This window comes from Protopterus annectens, chromosome 9.part0, assembly GCF_019279795.1.
Source record: "Protopterus annectens isolate FY-2018-M chromosome 9.part0, PAN1.0, whole genome shotgun sequence".
Lineage (NCBI taxonomy): Eukaryota > Metazoa > Chordata > Ceratodontiformes > Protopteridae > Protopterus > Protopterus annectens.
The window spans coordinates 591,826,456-591,847,632 of NC_056743.1; the positions used below are offsets into that span (position 1 = coordinate 591,826,456).

Here is a 21,177-nt window from a genome sequence, read left to right on the forward strand (position 1 = left end):
AAAGAGGGAGTAGATACATTTTGGAGAAGTGTTTATGAAGATCCTGTGGAACATAAAGATGCTAAATGAATAGAAGTAGTAAAATAAAGAAGTTTAAAAGTACAGGATATGAAATGGGATGAAGTAACAGCCAGGGAGGTTGAAACAAAGTTAAGAAAACCCTCTAACTGGAAAACCCCAGGTCCAGATGCAGTACCCTAACTTTTGGTTAAAAGTATTAACATCTTTGCACGAGGATTTGCCATGAGTAAGAAAGTACAGTTGTGTACCTACCATAAATTTAGATGTTTGAGTGTATTCACTGTTGTAGTCATTACCATTGGGTTATCCTGCTGGCAGGCTACCCGCAGTCGGCCTGAGTTCCAAAGTCTAGGTCTGGCGTCGGTTGCTGTCGCCTCTTCCCGGACGTCAGTGCGCCAGGGGTATAAAAGATGCAGCCGATGCCATTTTCTTCAGTTTTTCTTGCCCCAGATGTCAGAAGCCCCTAAAAAGGTAGGCTAAATAATGCTAATAAGCATACATACACAAAAAAACAACTTTTCCTTCATCTACAAGCAAATACACCACATAGGTTGTACAGGATAAAGTATAGACAAGTTCCCGTAAGAAAAAAGGGGGATGGTGGGAGGGTAACTTGGACTGCAACAGTGAATACACTCAAACATCTACATTTATGGTAGGTACACAACTGACCTATGTTCATCGTGTTTCACTGTTGCAGTCATTACCATTGGGTTGAATCCCAAAGCTAAGGTTGGGAGGCTGGTGCTAAATAGAATTAGGAGAAGCTATTAGGCCCTGCAAAACTGCAGTGGCAAAGCCTGCCCTGGATTTAGAGTAGAGAGGTAGGTGATAGTGCTTTGTAAAAGTATGCACTGAACTCCAAGTTGCAGCCTCTAAGATGTCTTTGGTTGGTACTCCTCTGAGGAAGGCTGCTGAAGTGGCTGCTGCTCTGGTTGAGTGTGGCCTAATGCCCTTAAGCACTGATTTGCCATGCTGTGAATAGCAGAAACAAATGCAGTGGCCTATCCACTTTGAAATAGTCTGTTTTGAGATAGACTTTCCTTGTGATCCTGCGGCATATGCCACTAGAAGTTGTTCAGTTTTTCTGAAAGCTTTGGTTCTGTCCAAGTAGAAGCGCAGCTGCCTGTGAATGTCCAAAGAATGCAGAAGTCTCTCACCCTTATTCTGTGGGTTTGGGAAAAAGTAAGCAAATGAATAGTTTGGTTAAGGGCCACACTGAACACGACCTTAGGCATAAATGTAGGGTTTGTCCTTAGAGAAACCCTGTCCGGATGAAAAATGATAAGGGGTTCCACAGCCATGAGTGCCTGTAACTCTGAGACTCGTCTAGCGGAGGTAATTGCTAGGAGCAGAGCAGTTTTCCAGGATAAGAATTTTATATCAGCTGTAGAAGCTGGCTCAAATGGAAGCAGTGTGAATTTTTCCAAGACATAGTTGAGGTCCCATGCAGGTATTGGTGCTCTCCTTGGAGGTCTTATGTTTTTGGCCCCTCTGAGGAACTGCCTTAGTAATGGATGAAAAAAATAGGTGGTTCTGTATTGTAATGCGCTGAGACAGCAGAGGCATGAATTTTAATTGATGAAAAGGAAAGGCCTTTATCCAGCATCTCAGTTAAATATTGCAAAATCTGAGGAATATTTGAAGCAGTTGTGTCAATACCTTGTGTCTGGTTCAAAGCACAGAATCTCTTCCATTTTTCTGCATAAGATTTTCTGGTGCTAGGCCTCCTGGCCTCCAAAATAACATCCATCACAGCTTTAGAGAGAGGTGCGTCTTGAATGGCTACATTATACGCCATGCCGCTAGGTGTAAGGTCCTGAGTTGGCTCTGCAGTATCATACTGTCCTGTTGGGTCAATAAGTGTGGAGTTTGAGGTAATGTCCAAGCTGGGCATTGAGACTAGCTCTTTAGGATGGGGTACCAGTGCTGGCGGGGCCAGTCTGGGGCAATCAATATCATTTTTGGCTTCTCTTGTCTGACCTTGAGGAGTACCTTTGGGGAGGAGAGGGAGAGTAGGAAAAGCATATACTGTTAGGTTTTTCCAGCTGAAGGATAGAGCATCCACTTTCCATGCTTGCTTGTGATAAATCCTTGTGCAGAATCTCTGTAATTGGTAATTGTGAGGAGAGGCAAATAGGTCTATGTCCGGGCATCCCCATTTCCTTGTTACCACGCTGAATATTTGTGGATCCAACTTCCACTCGTGGGGATCCATTAGGTTTCTGCTTAGTTCGTCTGCCAGAGTATTTATCCTTCCTGGCAGGAATTGTGCTTGCAGATGTACTTGGTAGGTCAGTGCCGTTTCCCACAAGTTCATGGCTAGCCTGCAGAGGGGGTAAGAATGTGTGCCCCCCTTGCTTGTTTATGTACCACATGACTGTAGTTTTGTCCGTCTTTATCAGCAGTTGTCCTGGATGAATTATGTCCTTGAAGGCTGTCAGGGCATTCTGAACAGCTAGCATCTCTTTTTGATTGATATGTAGATGCATTTGACTTGTGGACCATGCTCCCTGAATATATCTTTCTGCCATATGCGTCCCCCAGGCATAATCTGATGTATCCTGTTGTCAATGTCTGCCTGGCTGTGGGTAAGGTGAATGGCTGTCCCTTGTTGAGGTGACAGGCTTTTGCCTACCATCGAAACTCCTGTTGTAGGCAAGGAATGAGGGTACTTGTTGTTTCCAGGCTGTGGCAATGTTGAGTCCAAACACTTTTTAGATACCATTGAAGTTTCCTCATATGCAGTCTTGCATATGGAATTAGTAGTATGCAGGATGCCATGAAGCCCAATGCTTGCAGGATTTTTCTTGCAGATAACTGGGTCTTTGTTGCCAACATTGTGAAATAAGTAGTCAGTTGTCTGTGCTTGTCTGGCGTGAGATAAGCCATCTGGGTAGTTGTATTTAAGCTTGCACCCAGGAATATTATCTCTTGACAGGGTACAAGTTTTGATTTCCTTTCGTTTACTGTGTACCCTAGACCTGTTAGTAATCCTTTTACAAACGCCAGATGCTGTAGTAGAATGTCCTTGTTCTCTGCTTGAATAAGGCAGTCATCCAAGTAAGGATAGATTTGTATTCCTCTGTCTGCAATATGCAATTACTGGTGTCAGACACTTTGTGAAGACCCTGGGTGCAGTAGATAAGCCAAAGGGCAGTGCAGAGAATTGGTAGTGCATTGAGCCAGCTATAAATCTGAGGTATCTTCTGCATGATAGTCTGATTGGAACATGCAGGTATGCCTCTTTTAGGTCTGAAGTCACAAGCCAAGCGTTCTTGCCCAGCATGGGCAGAAGCTGCTGCAGAGTTAGCATTTTGAATTTTGGAATATCCACAAATGTGTTGAGGATGGAAAGGTCCAGTATTGGTCTCCAGGCTTTGTCCTTTCTGGGTACCAAGAATAGCCTTGAGTAAAATCCTTGTCCCTGCTCTTGTTGTGGTACTTGCTGAATGGCTCTCATGTTCATGAGAGATAAAACCTGTTTTTGAGCCTCTGCCCATTGATTGTGTGTCAGGTCTGGCATTTTGTGTGGTCTTGGCAGGGTGTGAAAGTGAAACCTGTAACCTTGAGACACGATATTTAGGACCCATTGGTCCTGGGTGACCATGTGCCAAAAGTGCTAGTTTTCCCCCCAAAGGAGCTACCAGAAGATAAGTGCTTGGTGCTGGCAGGGGAAAGTCATTGAGTCTGTTTCCTGTATGGCTGTGATTTTTCCTCTCCACCTTTGGAGGTAGAAGCACCCCATTGTTTAGGCCTGTATGAGCCTTGGGGCTGTGATCTGCCTCTGAGGTGTCTATACCTGGCTCTTTGTGGCCTGTCTGACACTGGAAAGGACCAATTCTTTGTAGGCCAGTTTCTGCTAAATCTAGGAGGCTGTACCTGTAAGAAATCCTTAACTGTTTGCCTAGATTTCGCTTTGTCCTCCATTTTCTTCAACACCTCTTCTGCTTTAACACCAAACAAAGTATCATGCTGTAAAGCAGCATCTAATAGTTTTGCTTTAACATGATCGGGCAGATTCTGTTCTTTTAACCAAGCATGCCTCCTAATGACAAAACCTGTAACTGCTGCCCTGCAGGTGGCCTCTAGAGAATCAAAACCACATTGCAAAGTATGCTTTCCTACTTGTTCAGCTACATGCAATAAATTCTGCATTTCTTTGTTTTCTGCACATTCTGACTTTGCCAACATTTTCTGTTTAAGCAGTGACATGAGGTATTGCTGATACTTAAGCATATGAAACTGACAATTTAAAGCTCTTACAGCCAAGGTAGCGGAAGTATAAATCTTTTTTCCCCATCTGTCCAGGGCCCTTGAATCCCTATCAGAGGGGATAGGGTTTTTTTGCAATGGAAGCCTTGACCCCCTTGGGACCCTGAGAAATAGTTTCTGGGTCAGCAGTAGGGTTTTTGTAAATAAATTTATGTGAATCAGGCACCCTGTAGTATCTATCTGGCGTAACAGGAGCTGGAGGTAGAGAGTCAGGAGACGGACCGGACTCTGAAAATACATCCTCTACAATATCTAAAACAGGAGGAATAGCAAGGGGCCTGAGCTGAGGAAATAAAAGGAAGTCTCGGAGCCTTTTCTTGGATTCTGAGTAATCCTGGCTCTCTCAGTGGAAATGCTCCCTCATGGTATGCAGGGTCTCCCCAAAAGAATAATCCTCAGGAGGAGGCGCTGAAGGGATAGATTCTTCAGCATCAGAATCCTCATAGGGAGGAAGGGAATATTCCTGTTCAGAAGCGGAATCAGAGGAAATTGGAAACCTGATCAGAAGATTCATATTCTATGTCTTGCCTAGGTCTGTTATCAGGAGGGGGATGGGAACCCCTGATCAAAGTAATTAGGTCTTCGGCCATTTTAAGCATCTGTTTTTTAGGCATGGAGGCCTGTCCAGGAGAATGCTGTACTTGTTTCTTTGTCTTTAGAGGTGCTTTTGTTCTTGTCTTTGTTACTGAAGATGGTTTTACATACAACTGTGTAGGTCTGAAAACACCCTCAGAAGCCGATGCCTGCTCAGCGGCTCCGGACCCATCTGAGGGAATAGTTTCCAAGTGTCCAATACCTTGAGTATCTGTCGGCCTAGTCAGCTCCACGTGGGAGTCAGAAGCGGCCTGTGGCTCTGAGGTAGCGGGCGTCAGGGTCTGCGAAAGCACCTCACTGAGAACTGGCGACAGGCCTAACAGAAGCCTCGTCATCGGTTTTGGATCTCGGGTGCCTGTCCTTTTCTTTGCACTTATTATAAACTCCGGTCATCGGCTGTTCCGACAACATTGTATAATTGAATCTTCTGCCAAAATAATGTAATGCAAAATTGTACTGACGCTTAATAGTGCGTTGGTTAAATCTAGCACAAAACCAACAACTAGCAACATTGTGGTCTGGGCCTAGGCAAGGAATACAGTAAGAATGAAAATCCTTATGAGGTATTTTCTTCCCACAAGAAATACAATTACTAACTTTTTCTGACATCGGTCTGGAGCAAGAAAAAAGTTTCCTCAACGGGGTACTTAGCTTTAATGAAGACTTTGGTTCTGAAATTTGAATTTGAAAATCTCAGGAGTCGGCTGACCGGCCCTTGCGAACTGCTTTTGCTTCGGGCGGGAAGAAAGACTGAAGAAAATGGCGTTGGCTGCATCTTTTATACCTCTGGCCCACTGGCGACAGGGAAGAGGCGACAGCAACTGACGCCAGACCTAGACTTTGGAACTCAGGCCGACTGCGAGTAGCCTGCCAGCAGGATAACCAATGGTAATGACTGCAACTGTGAAACATGATGAAAATCTATTTATATGCGCACCTCGGACAGACACCACACTGGCTAACAGGCAAAACAATGCTCTTACTTAAGAATGAACCTCTAGTTAAACACTCAAAAAATTGAAACATATACCAAAACACCAACGTCGCGAACAAAGTAACAGCCAGACTGTGTTGATTGAATTCGTTTAATCAATTCTGGTACCTCGGCCTTCGCCTTCTCATGGAATAAATCTGATACACAATGCAGTCACTTATAAATCATCCCGAAACATTTACATAAATAATTTGTTTCAATAAAACAATTAAATATTTTACTTCTTAAAGCCACAACTACTTTCCCTAAAACTTTTTTAAACAACATGCGTTATTGAGCATATCCCAAATAAACCATTTCATAAGTAGAATGACTTCATAAATAAAATAAAAAATAAAATACTATTGTTATACAAAATTTATAATTTTATAACTTTATATTTCTAAATTCATCCCATTTGGAAAAAGAGTACTGTAATTTATAATAAATCTAGATTCCATTTCCAACAACCTGTTATGAAAACCTGAATTGTTGTCACCCACATCATTTGGTTTACCTAAAACACAAAAAACTAGCCCATCAGAAAATCCCCCGTGCTGTTCACAAAAATGACTGGCCACCAGACTTTCAAACCTCCTATTTCTGGTGTCTCCCAAATGCTCGAGAATTCTAAGCTTGACTCTCCTTCTGGTTTGTCCAATATACCATTTCTGGGTTGCACAATTGCACTCTATGATATAAACCACCCCAGAAGAGTTGCAATTAAAGAATTTCAAAGCATTATATCTCACGTTGTTAATTCTTGTTCCATCTAAATTTCTAACTCTAGCACAAACCTTACATCTCCCACACTGGTAAGTCCCTACCTTTCTGTTCCTTGTTACCTTGCTTTTAGTATTTAATATTTCCTTCAAGTTTTGAAATCTACCATAGGAAAATGTTACTGTGTTGGGAAACAATTTTCCTACCTTATCTCCAACAATGATAGGCCACAGTGACAATACTACTTTCCTTAGAATACTAGAAAAATCTGAAAATTTATTAACAAAAAATATACTGTCCTCATGTGCATCCCCTCCAATACTCAAAAACTGGTCTCTAGTTTCCTCCAAATAAGTTGTTTTATGTGCAAGCCTTTTTCTATTTAATCCCCTCATTCCCAATTCATGTTCAACCTGCTCTCTAGCTTCCTTTATTATACTACTGGAACAACCTCTTGCATTGAGTTTTGTCTCAATTTTATTAAATTCAATGCTCATCCTGTCCATTTCCGAAGTATTTGTCGCAATTTGTTTAAACTCTCCTAATGGAAGGGAATTTTTGAGATGGTTACTATGCATGCTAGATGCATGCAAAAAATTATGAGCTGCTGTAACCTTATGAAAAGGCTTGTATTGCACTTTATTGTTAGATCCTACATCAAATTCTATATCCAAAAACTGAATCCTGTGCCTGCCTATATTATAAGTAAAATCCAGGCCACATGGATTATCTTTTATTTCCAGAATAAATTCCTCAAAATCGCATGGGTCCCCCCTGCAAAGAAACAAGAGGTCGTCGATAAATCTTTTATATTTCACTACTTTAGTCTGGAAAAAGTTCTTTGGATAAATTGACGCCGACAGAGTTTATAGTCATTTCGAAGAAAACTCAATTATGGCAGTAGAACAAAAGGGCAATAAAAGAAAGTCATGAGGAACAAAGGATCATTTGTTGTTAAATAAAGCTATAGTGGAGAACTGTAAAAAGTAGAAGAATCTAAGTATGGCATGGACGGACTACAAAAAAAAGCATTTGATAGTATCCCACATTTATGGATAAAAGAGTGCTTAAAAATTTATAAGATACACTCTACATTGATTGACTACATTACAGTAACCATGAAACAATGGCAGACCACTTTGCAATTAAGTCATGATAAAGGACAGATTATCCCAGGGATAAAAATTCAAAGGGGGTTATTTTCAGGGTGACTCATCACAGTTGCTATTCTGCCTTGCCATTAACCCATTAAGCTGTTTACTTAACAGCTTAGGCCATGGCTATAATTTGGCTCCTGGAAAACAACGAAGTCTAATGACTTATCTTCTCTTTGTCGATGACTTAAAACCATATAGCTCATCAGATGAGGTACTGAAAGCACAACTGTAGATTGCTAAAACTTTTTCAGATGATATTAGAATGTCATTTGGTCTTGGTAAATGTGCAAAAACAACCTTTAAAGCAGGAAAACTGCAGCGCCAGAAAAACATCAGTTTGGGACTAGAATGTGACATAAAAGAACTTGAGCAAGAGGGAGTATATAAATACTTGGGAATTGATGAAGGATCAGCAATAAATCATGAACAAATGTGAATAAAACTCAGTAAGGAATACTTTAGAAGACAAATTAATCCTAAGAACAGCATTGACATCTAGGAACAAGATCCAAGCGACAAATCAAATTGCTCTTCCTGTCCTAACTTACAGTTCTGGAGTGACTGACTGACCCCAAAACGTGATGGATAGATTAGATATTAAAACAAGAAGGTTGCTTCATGCTCACCAAATGATTTATAAAAATCAGCGTATACTAAGTTTACATGATTTATAAACATCAGTGTATATCAAGATTATATATTCTCTGTTCCGAAGAGAGGATGGGCCTCCTTGAAATTGATTACATGTATAGACCTGCAATCGTGGGACTCCACACATTATCTACTGACCTGAAGATCCAAATGTAGTGAAAGTTTTGAAACAAGAGAATAAATCCAAGATGACTTCTCTGCTTAATTTAGCAGAAGCATATCGATGTCAAGCAGGAATGGAAATCAAAACAGAATTAGATAAAAACCAGGCAGCAATTGAATGTGCCACAAAACAAAAGAAAGAATATAAGGTGAAGGACCAGATGAGAAGGCAAGAAACGTGGAAAAAAAACAAATATGGTTGCAAGTATAGAAAATGTCTAAAAGAATTTGATGTTGATCAGGAACAAACGCAGGAATGGTTAATGAGAGGTGAATTCAAACCAAGAAATGAAAGGTTAACATTGGTAACCCATATAGTGGGCTACGTACACACTCTGATTTACGCCGTCCATTGAACATGTGGGAGAAACAGACAAAAGTAGGTTTTGCAAAACCCAATTGGAAACACTCACTCACCTTGTTGCTGGTTGCGACAGACTAATGGCAGAAGGACTGTATACTGAAAGGCATAATAATGTGGCCAGACTGTTTCACTAGGGATTGTGCAAACATTATGGTACTGAAGTGGCTGAAAAACACTGGAAACATGAGCCACAAAATATCACAGAAAATGAGAAAGTTTATATCACATGGGATCACCCATTACCAACAGTCCAAAAGATAGATGCTAGAAAATCGGATATAGTGGTCCAAGAAAAAACGACAAAAGTAGCATTGATCATTGAAATTGCCACACCCAGTGACTACAGTGTCTTGCATACAGAGAGGCACTAAGTCATAAAATATCAGGATCTACAGGCACAAACAAGAGCAATGTGGAAGAAAGATAACCAGCAGTTCCAACAGTAATAGGAGGAACAGGTCTTATAAAAAAAGAATTTATAGTCGTATTTGGATATGTTACCAATACATGTAACGCCATACGAACTACAGGAGGCATTACTGATGGGCACATTGCAGGTGCTGCGAAGAGCACTAGTGGCTGACAGATTGAAACAATACTAATTTCATGAACTTTAATTATACTTTGACTTGGGAATGGGGCCCATTTCCTTCATGGTATTAGAAACCCAAAAGACTTGGAGAAATTAAAAAGGCAGATGTTTACAAAATACCACCAAAACGACACTGATATATATAGTCTGTATTTTATATAGCATACATCATGGGCAGAGGTAGGCTGTAAAATAAAATTGATAGCTGGGTGCACAAGGACAACAATAAAGTGCCCAATCCTGGTAGGCACACTGGTGCCAGGAATGGAAAAATTGAGAGTGTAGAATCCTCAAGACATGGAAACATTCCTACAACAGGGCTAGGCCAGACCCAGGGGGAGGATGGCCACCTCTGCTATAGAAGGAAGCAGTAGTCCACAAAAATCACAAAAACAGAACGGTCAAGAGAGAGCTTTAAAGATGACAGAGTTGTATTATTATGCAAGAAGTCCAGAATCTCCGGTCAAAAGATATACAAAAAGAAAGCAGAGTAAAAATACTTGTGTGTTCATTAATACAACAAATTTATGAAAAACATTATATAGACCAAAAAACCTTGGTCTGCTTGGAAAAAGAAGCAACTGAAGAAGTGCGAAAATATAAAGAACAAAATCTAGAGACTTTCTACTATGAGAAGATTGTATTCTAGTTGGGAAATATCGTAAACATCAGGGTCTGGCGATCAGTCCTGCCCTTCACTCATCGTCTGTTTGGAGTTTTACGTGCTCATGCAACATTCTATGAGCCTCAGCTCTACTACAGACACTCCTGCCTCCTCGTATAGGTGAAATGATTCATATTCCTTTCTGCTTGTGTTAAAATAGAAAGGATTGTATCAGTGAACTGTGGTATACACTCTGTTCTCCGGGACATCTGGATTTATCAGCATGGTGCTGCTTACCTGTTTGGAATTTATTTTTTTGCATCTGCGTGAATCCTTTGACTATTCTTTGCTAAAGGGTGGAATTGGCCTGGGACTTTGTAATTTTACACTACACGGGCGCTACATCATTTGTGTTCTACACAGCAGCCCGGATTTCGGTTCGCTAATCTATTTGAAGATTTATCCGTGGTGGTGGTGCTGCGGTAGTGTTGTCGCCTCACAGTAAAACACTGTCCGGTTCGACTTTCAGAGAGTCTTCTACGTGGAGACATGCGTGAATGGGCGTACCTTTGTTGAAGGTTGTGCGTCAGGGCTGGCAACTCGGCACGTAAAAATCAACTACCAATCATTAGTGGACCAGAGTTCCGCTGTGGCGACCTCTAACCGGGAAAAGCCGAAAGTCACAACAACAACAACAATCCATTTGAAGATTTGGTTTATGTTACAGACAGTGTGGTTTAGCGATTAACATCGAGCTTGGAATAGGTGAATGTGTATGGAATGGCATATTACTACATTAAGTTCTGCAACAGCGATTCTCGATCTAGGTTTTTTTTTTCTCACAGCCTTGGGCGAACCATTGGTTGGCTGTTTTCAAAGGCAGAAATTCTGTCTACAATAACACACTGTGTGAAGCCAGCACAGAGTTTCAAGGTCGAGGAGGAGGTTTGGAGCTACAATATCCTGTAAATTCTAAAGTGCTATTACAATTTATTGGTGCCTTTCATTGTGGATATCAGTTATTTCTGTTGGAGAATTGGTTATGGCACCTAACTTTCATCAGAAGATATCACTTTTGGTTTACCAAAGATAGGCAACTGTGTTTTACTCAACTAGATGGGCCTGGACCTGCATCACAATTTGAAATGGCATCTATTCGCTTAAACTGGTTACAGCAGTTATTTGTGAACTATTGACTGGGAATTTCACCTGGGGAAATGTGCGTTTTTCACAGAACTTACAAGCATGCTGGATACATAAGTGATACAACAACAATGCCCAATTTTTCCTCACAAACTATTATACAAACCTTACTACTAATCTCCCACACCCATCTTACCCAACTTACACACCTCACCAACACACACCTACACCAGAACTCACAAGGCACAACCTCACAACTCCCATACACAACCCACACATATTCAGAAATCTCCCTGAACTCTTCTTCCAACCCATCCCTTATGTGCAAACCCACAATACTCCCAACCCCTCCCTCCCCTCACCCTATTCTACATTCTAACTAAAAAAAACTATCCCCCCCTCAGCCCTACTTCACTATCCCCCTTGCACTACCCCAGTCAACTCCTCCTCCATATCTCCCTCTCACTCTCAGTTGACATCCATCCTAACCCTGGACCCAACCCCAATGTAAATCTCACAAACCAAGCCTCCAAATCCATCCGCCTCACCACCCTTAATGCACAAAGCCTCAAAAACAAAATTCCCAATCTCCATGCCTGGCTCTCTCACAACCACCCTGATATAAGCGCAATCTCTGAGCCCTGGCTTAAAATCTCCATTGACGACGACGACAGCCTCCATCCAGGCTACCACATCCTATGCAATGACTGAGCTCAGGGAAAAGGATGTGGAGTAGCTATTATCTACCCCTCCACTCACACCCTTACTCCTTACACAAACCCCATCCCAACCTTTGCCAACTCTGAAATGACAGTAGGTTTTTTAAAACTTAACTTCAAATCTATCTGCATTTGTTCCATCTACATCCCACCAGTAGATAATATGAAAACATCCTCTCTTGGTTTAGCTCCAATATCAAAAATGAAACCTATACCCTAGGTGATATAAACATTAATTGGGCTTCTCTTAGACACCCCGTCTCATTCAATCTATACAACTTCACCCAACTCATAAACCTTCCTACCAGGCCAAATAAAGACGGTACATCTGGTACCATCATAGAATGGATACTAACAACCCACCCCAACCTTACCTCAAATGCCAAAATACTACCAGACCCTCTCAGCGACCATCTTCCAGCCTTCACAGACCGCCTACCCTCTCACATAGGAAAGCAGCACCAATATGCGAAAACCCACAACCTAGCCTCCTTCAACCCTGAAATCTTCTCAGATTGCCTTAAGCACACTCACTGGTCACCCCTAAAAACCCTCCCACTAGACGGTGCTGTATCTTATTTCAACCAAACCTTCCTTACCCTACTAAATAAGCCAGCTTCCCTTAGAACCAAACAAATCAAAACTAATCTCTGCCCCTGGCTATCTCACGAAACTAAACATATTATGCATCAACGAGACAAAGTGAAAACAGTATTATAAACAAAAAAAAAAAACCCACCTACCTCCCTACAATTTAAACAATTATGTAACCTGGCCAAAAAACTAACAAAAGATCGCAAAACCTACTACTGCAAATTCCAATTCATGCACTCAACCAACCCTAAGAATTTTGGAAATCCATTTCCTCCATTATGAACCCCGGTAGTAAAAACAACCCTTGCCGAGATCCTAACCTTACAAGCCTTGAAACTACCACTAAATTCAACTTATTCTTTCTGACTGCATAGCAAAACTATCCTCCTTCCCTGACCCCCTCCTCCAACACCACCCTCTCCTGCCCTCCTAACCCCCCAATCAAACTCCCCCCTTTCAGCCTAACACCCATCCCCACAAACATAATAAAGGCTGCTCCTCAAGCTAAAACCATGTCACAACGCACCAGACAACCTACTATCAACCTTCCTCAAACTATCTGCTGAAGCCATAGCCTAATCCGATATCCATTCCTATAAATAGATTCATACAAGAATCTTACGTCCCAACTATCTGGAGGCATGCTTTCAACATCCCTCTCCACAAAGGTGGTAAAAACAGACACAACCAATTTCAGACCCATAGCAATACTCTCTCCTCTTTCTAAAATACTCAAAAAGACTATACACTCACAACTTATGCCATACCTAACCCTACAGAAACTCCTCTCCTCTACTCAACACGGGTTTTGGCCCGGCCACAGCACCATGACTGCCCTCCTATCCTTTCTTGAAACCATCAACCTAGCACACGACAATGGCAAATAAGTATCATCACTGTTTCTAGACCTCTCTAAAGCATATGACACCATTTCACACTTCTTACTCCTGTCCCAGCTCTCATAATTAAATCTCTCTTCCTCTACCTTAGCCTGGTTCTCCAGCTACCTATCCCACCACCAACAAGCTTTCCAATGGAAAGCATCAACCTCTGCTTTCTTACCAACTCCCACAGGAGTTCCCCAGGTATCTGTACTAGGCCCACTTCTCTAACATATTCATCCACAACTTCCACCACAACATCCCCAAAGCCTCAGTTATCCAGTACACAGATGACTCCACCATCATCTGCTCACCCTCCTGCCCCTCTGAACTGCTAAAAACTCAATCAGCCTTCTCCAAAACTGAATCGTAGATGCAATCCAATCACCTAGCCCTAAACGCAAACAAAACTAATTATTTTTACTCCTACCAAAAACTCCAATTTCAAAAAAATCCTATTCTCCATTAAAAGCCAGAATAACATCCCCCTAGAAATTGTTCCCAGTACCAAGCTACTAGGCATCACCATTGATGAAAAAAAGAAGTTATGTACTCACCATAACGTTCCAAGTTTGTAGTCCATCTCGCCCTTCATTCTTACACTTGGGTTCGGAGCCAATCCTCTGCTCCGACTCGGCAATTCTCTAGCTCAAAGTCTTCTGGTTGGCTCGTGGCGAGGAGGTATTCCATCATGCACCGCTGACATATCCCAGATCTTGTTTGCTGCTAGTAGTAGAACTATAGAGGAAAGAACAAACCATGGAGAAAGGACTCAAACTTAGAAAGAAAGTTGTTCGTCTTTTGTTTTTTCCTGGTTAGGGGTTGCCACAGCGGAACTCCGGTCCGATAAGGATTGGCAGTAGATTTTTTTAGGTGCCAGCTCGACGTCCAACCTTCAACGAAGGCACACCCATTTGTGCATGTCTTTCGAACGACCATCCAACCGCGGGGAGGACATGCAGGCTCCACACAGAAGGCACTCCCCGCACTCCAGCCGAGAATCGAATGGGAGAACCTCTTGCTGTGAGGCAACAATGCTACTGCTGCACCACCGCGGTTTTGTTTAAATTCCCCCGGGTCCTCAAAGGAGGGGGCAGGAGGGTGGGATAATAAGAATGAAGGGCGAGATGAGACTACAAACATGGAACGTTATGGTGAGTACATAACTTTTTTATGCTCTGTAGTCCTATCTCACCTTCATTCTTACACTTGGGACAGCATCCCTAGCACCTTTATCTTGGGTGGCTCACGGGGAAAAAACTTCTGAGTACTGTGGAACCAAAGAAAGATCTGTTCCTGGAAGGCACGTCCAACTTGCAATGAATTATGAATGTATGAGGGGTAGCCCATGTTGCTGCTGCACAAATGTTATCCATAGGAATTTTGGTTTGAAAGGCCACCGATGTAGAAACAGATCTGGTAGCGTGGGCTTTCACCTTAAAAGGAAGATATTTGCCACTGGACGTATAAATGAATGAAATGCAGCTTGAAATCCAGTGTGATAAAGTAGGTTTTGAGACTGGTAAACCCTTTCTTGAGTCTGAAAAGGAAATAAACAATTGGTCTGACCTTCTGAAACCCTTGGTTCTACAAAGATAGAATTGTAGCTGTCTGCGAACGTCATGCTAGTGAAATTTGTATTCTCCCTTATTAGAAAAATTTGGGAAAAATACAGGTAGTTCAATGTTTTGGTTAATATTAACCTGTGAAGAGACCTTAGGGACAGTAAATCCAAAAAACAGCTTCAGGGTAAAGGTACCTTCAGTGTGAGCACAAACTGCAAGTAATCTCCAAAAATGCACCAAGTACCACCACGGCTCTCTGAATTTCAATTATTTTATTAAGGCAGGCAATCAAAATAGTAAGTGCTTTCGGGTTACATCCAAACCCTTCAGACATATATTCAATAACATTTGCTAGACATTTAAATATCAAAAAGACACCAAAATATTACATTCCTACAGCATATCAAAATTAGCCACTAGATGGCAGCAAATATACACTTATTCCCTTGCAAAAAAACCTTTAGTTAAGTTTATAGAAGCCTCAATACAAATTATATACATGTATATATATATATATATATATATATATATATATATATATATATATATATATATAATTTCATAAGCAGGAACCTTTAGCAAAAACACATCTCTCTCTCTCTCTCATAGATATATATATATATATATATATATATATATATATACATAGACACACACATACACAATTTCATAAAATAATATAAATATATCTATTTAAACCATTAAATATGCCAGTAGAATTTTAAAACTGTATACATTTTTTTATAGGTATAAAGACTCTTCATATATAGAACAATATTAATAATAAACATACACATGCTTAAAATCATTAACGTGTATTAACATCTATATCAATAGATGTAGTTCATAACCCATGTCTCAGTGTTTCAGGGGTCTATCCCTCAAAAATGGTTTAATCAAAACCCGGTCATTCAACCCTTTCCCTCAATCTGACTGCATCCTAATATCAATTTTGTTTCTTCTTTCTCTGTATAGTTCTTTATATTCCCCAATCTATTGCCTCTATTAACCAACTCTAGCACCATGAAACTAAACTTATGACTTAAATCATTATCCAATGTATGTTTGGCCAGTGCATTAGTCTCATCCTCACGATTAATCGCATATATATGCTCCCTCACTCTCTCAGAGTTCGATTTGTCTTGCCTATATAGAAGCTAGTACATTTCACACAGCAAGCTAAATAGACAAGATCCCTCGACTTGCAATCAGCATAATGGCTGAATGTATAAGTTCCCAGTGTCAGGGTGTACAAAACTATTGGAACCCATCATATAGGAACACTGACTGCAGTTTCTGCATGAAAAAGTCCCTTGCCTACCAGATGTCACCCTACTCCCTTTATTCCCTTCATAACATAGCAGCCTTTTCAGGGACTTATTATTCTGGTAACTATATCTAGGTTTAGGGCCAACTCGATTTCATCATTGGTAGTCAAAATGGCCCAATTTCTATTGATCACCTTACATATGCTCCTATTACTATTGGAGTATGGCATATTTAACCTAACTTGTATACTAGCTGAATTAACATATCTAGTCACTTGGGTTGATTTAGCGGTATTAACGTTCTTTTTCCTAAAGTGAGGTCTTCCTTTCCCTTTTCTATTTACCACTGCTGGATCTTTTAATACATCACTTTCTTTTCTAAAACATCCCCTCATAACAAACTCCTCTCTCAAGTCATTTAATGTCTGTTCACATTTAGTATCATCACTAGTTAGGCTGGATATTTCTAGACCTTGATTAATGACTATATTTTGATATATATGTCTGGAATGCATGCTTGTATGATGAAGCAGACTATTCTTCCCGCAGCTTTTCCTGTATAATGAAGTCATAAAACTACCACTTTCTCTCTTGATAAACACATCTAAAAATTCAATTTCTGATCTAGACCATTTCCCTTCAAACCTCAAAAAAAAATAGTTGTTTGATTAATATATTCAATAAATGAACATATCAGCTTCAGTGCCTTCCCATAGGAAAAGAAACGTCATCCACAAACCTTTTGTAGTATCTAATATTCCTACCATAATCCATGTCAATGATGCATGTCTTCTCCCATTGGGCCATAAATAAACTGGCATATGAGTTCGCACAAGGAGTCCCCATCGCCACCCCTTTTGTCTGTAAATAGTATTTATCAATACATACAAAGACATTGTTCTCCAAAATTAGTTCAAGCAATAGCATGCATTTCATCATTACATCACTAACATTTCTTGCACACATCTGTCTTAAATATTCCAAGCCATCCACATTAGGTATCATTGTAAATAATAACATTATGTCTGAAGTTACAAGCCAAATGTTAGACAAGTCAACATTGTCGTTTACACATTCAGAGAATGCTGCAAGAAATTCCTGAGTATCTCTAATTATAGTATGTGTAGTTCGAACTACCTCTCCAAGCTGCTTCTCAACATATATGGAGAGTGGTTCTGTCAACCACCCTCTACTTGAGACTATTGGTCTCATCTTGGGATTCTGAAGATCCTTATGGATCTTAGGAAGACCCCTAAAAGTTGGAATAGTTGGTAGTTTGACTACAAAATACTTATACAAATCAGGATCAATAACATCACACATTAGTAAGTCGTATAAATTACTATGCATATTACTTATGAACTTATTTAACTGTACATAATTTATCAATTGATAAGTTTCATTCCCATCCAACATTGCTTGCATTGTCCTTTCATTGTACTGCCTGTCAAACAGTGGTCCACCTTGTCCGCAGGCCTAATAACAATTTAATTGTTATTACTTAAACTGACAAATGCTTCACATTCACCTTCACTTAAATTAAAAAAGGTTTGGTTACAACTGAACATCCGTTCATTAGCCATTTGCAAAAAAAATCCCTTTTACAGGCTTGCTCAAATGCTTCTAAAAGGGGATGCACATACGGTATAAAGACACTAGGTTTCTTAAATAAAACATGCTCAGTGTCATGATAATTTTTATATAACATTTTCAGTGCAATATTTCTAAGAAACATTTTGATGTCAAGAATAAAGTCAATAATGTCAGTCCCTTTTGATGGCATAAAAGACAAACCCTTATTTAGAAGTGATTTTTCAAAAACCCCTAGTTCATAGTGAGACACATTAACAATTAGTTCAAATTCACTTGTCTCTGTATTTTGTTCTGAAATGCTGTCAGGTCTCCTGATACTTTCCATTTCCTGTTGATCCTGGTGGGAGTCCATTTCTTCTATTCTCAAATCGGTAAAGGAAAATGATGGACAACCGGGATTAAAGCAGGTTGAACAGTGTTTACATTAACTTGTTTCCTTCTTACATCTCCAGTCAACAATAAACTGGATTCGCTAATTGCATTCTCCTGTTGTCGCTCACTATTTAAAGAAGAAACATCTTCAATACCATCCACTAGGCTAATCCGCTTCACTTTGGATTTAGACAAATTGGTAGAATTTGCAGACTGTTGCTCTGCAGTCGTTATCATTGCCTCACAGCTACTAGCTGAAGCCGTTGCCTCCATCTCACTTCTGTTATCGCCTCTCTGCATGTTAGAGAGCTGAGTGGGGGCGTTGGTCTTCTGCAGTCCCTTTGATTGGTGAACGGAAGGGGGATGGTTGAAACGCCCTGCTGATATTGGTTCTCTTGGCCCTCTAGGTTCTCTCGGCCAAGAGAAGACGTTTCTGACATTAAAGTCCTTTAGATCGCATTCAAGTTTCTTCTTCTTGTCGAGAAGCAATCTACAGTCTAGTACAGACACATATGAAAGTATGTCTTCACGAAACGCCATATAATTCCTTTCGCTCATAAGCGGTATCATTTCCATCTGCTGGATCGTTATTTCATCACTGACATCATTCTCTATTTGTACATACTGCTCAATGAGGAGCTTCATATAAGAGAAGCTGGTGTCACTATTGAGTTTCTGCCATTTGGCTAAAAGTCCTGGATACAAAGTGCCGTAAGTCACCATTTTTACGATTCTTTGTCCCCTAGGTACTACATGGAAGCAAAGACACACCTCCTTGTGCTTACGCTGCCATTGCACATTCTTCAGCTTTGTTATAAGATTCTCTATCTTTCATGCTAGCTGAAGGACATTAATAGTATGCTTATTACGTTGTTCACTATCATTAGAATTTAACGGTTCCGTCTTTTGAAACTGCAAGAGTGCATTGGTTTCAGCTTTCAAAAAATGTTTAAAAGCTTCTGTTATATTTGGAAGCTTGTTACCTTCATGTGTATAGTTGGGGTTATAATCCAGTTCAATATGTAACCTGAAAGCGCTTACTATTTTGATTGCCTGTCTTAATAAAAGAATTGAAATTCAGAGAGCCGTGGTGGTACTTGGTGCATTTTTGGAGATTACTTGCAGTTTGTGCTCACACCGAAGGTACCTTTATCCTGAAGTTGTTTTTTGGATTTACTGAATTGGATTTCCAGGACATTGATATGCAAGTGAGCCTCATGTTCCTGTCACGTGCCTTGGACTGTTCTCCCTAGATAATGCCCCCCTCACCCTATCTGGGAGGCATCCGTGGTCACAGCGGTGACTGGGGGAGATGGAACAAATGGTCTGCCTGTGGTCAAATGGCTGGACTGAGTCCACCAGCAAAGATCCTGTTTGCCGATTCTGTTATCAGGATGGGGTGAGAAAGAGGTAGCTGCTGGAGAGACCACTGGGCAAAAAGTAACCACTGCAGAACCCTCATGTGCAGCCTGGCTAATGGGACTAATGTTATCGTGGAGGCCATCATTCCTAACAATTTGAGTACTGTCATCACATTTGCTTTTTGCTGTGCAAGTAGACTCCAAACTTGTTACCTGAGATTCTGGAGACTCTCTATGGGGAGGTAAGCCCTCATTGAGACGGTGTTTATTTCTGCGCCAATGAAATTCACATGCTGAGAGGGCGACAATGCAGATTTTTGCCAGTTTGTTGTAATTCCTAGTTGCAAGCAAGTCATAATAGTGGCGTCTCTGGCCTGTAATAGTAGATGCCTGGTGGTGGCAGTCTGGAGCCACTCATCCAGGTATGGAAACATTTGGAATCCAAGGTGTCTCAAAGTGAGCTGTTACCACTGCCATAGATTTCGTGAACACCCTGGGGGCTGCGGTGAAACCAAAGGTCAGGGTGCAAAATTGGTAATGACTGGCCCCCAGCCGGAAGCGTAAGTGACTCCTTGATGCTCTGTTCATTTTTATGTGGTAGTACGCATCTTGGAGATCTATGGAGAACATCCAAACGTCTTTCCCTAACAGTGGGAGCATCGACTGTAACGTGACCATTCGGAACTTGGACTTCTTTACTGATTCATTCAACTTACTGAGATCCAAGATGGGTCTCAAGTCCCCTGTTCGTTTGGCACCAAAAATAATCTGGAGTAAGTCCCTAATCCTTACTTGGTCTGCGAGGATGGGCTGGATGACTATTTTCAAGCAACTTTTGGATTTCTGCAGTTGCTAAATCCCTGTGATTGGGTGGAACATCGGGGATTCTTCTGGTCTGAGGAGGAGTGAAAGAGAAGGGAATACAGTATCCTTTGGTAATTATTCTTTGTACCCACTTGTCTTGTGTGATGATGCGCCAGGCTTCTGGGTACAAAGATACACTTCCACCGACTGGCTCCTGAGACGCACAGTCAGGCTTCCTTTCAGGAGCACCGGTACGGACGACCACAAAAGGAATCACAGTCTCCCTGATTCTGCGGGCCACCCCTGCCTCTAGGGCGACATCTATCATTATTTCCTCCTCCTCCGCATCTGGAGAAGGAATCACCCTGTGTGTCCTGGAAAAAACCTCTGAGACTTTTTAAACCACATCTTTCCGCCCCCTCTGCCCTTTGGGATATGGTCTAGAAGGAATGGAAAAACGGACTCCCATGGCAGACAGGGTTTTCCCTTCCTGTTCGCACCTGGTGAATGTGTCCTTTACCTTAGGTCCAACAATGAGGATCCATCAAAGGGGGCAGTGGTAAATGTAGACTTAAAGGCCTCCACAAAATTACACAAACGCATCCAGGAGTGCCTTCTAAGAGAAAACTCCTGAACCCACTGCCCTACTCGCTCCATCCACCGCATAAGATATTAGCCTCATGGAGGAATTAATAGAATTTAAGGTAGACAGCTGTGCGTTAAGCTTATTAGATACCACTTCAGATACGTTATCATGGAGA

General features: G+C 41.0%; 1 protein-coding gene across 4 annotated transcripts in view; it reads right to left on the minus strand.

Annotated features, from left to right (window-relative positions):
• PPP2R2A (protein phosphatase 2 regulatory subunit Balpha) overlaps nt 1-21,177 on the minus strand; it is a 1,574,838-nt gene that overhangs the window by 763,456 nt on the left and 790,205 nt on the right. The gene's annotated exons all lie outside the window — the stretch shown is intronic.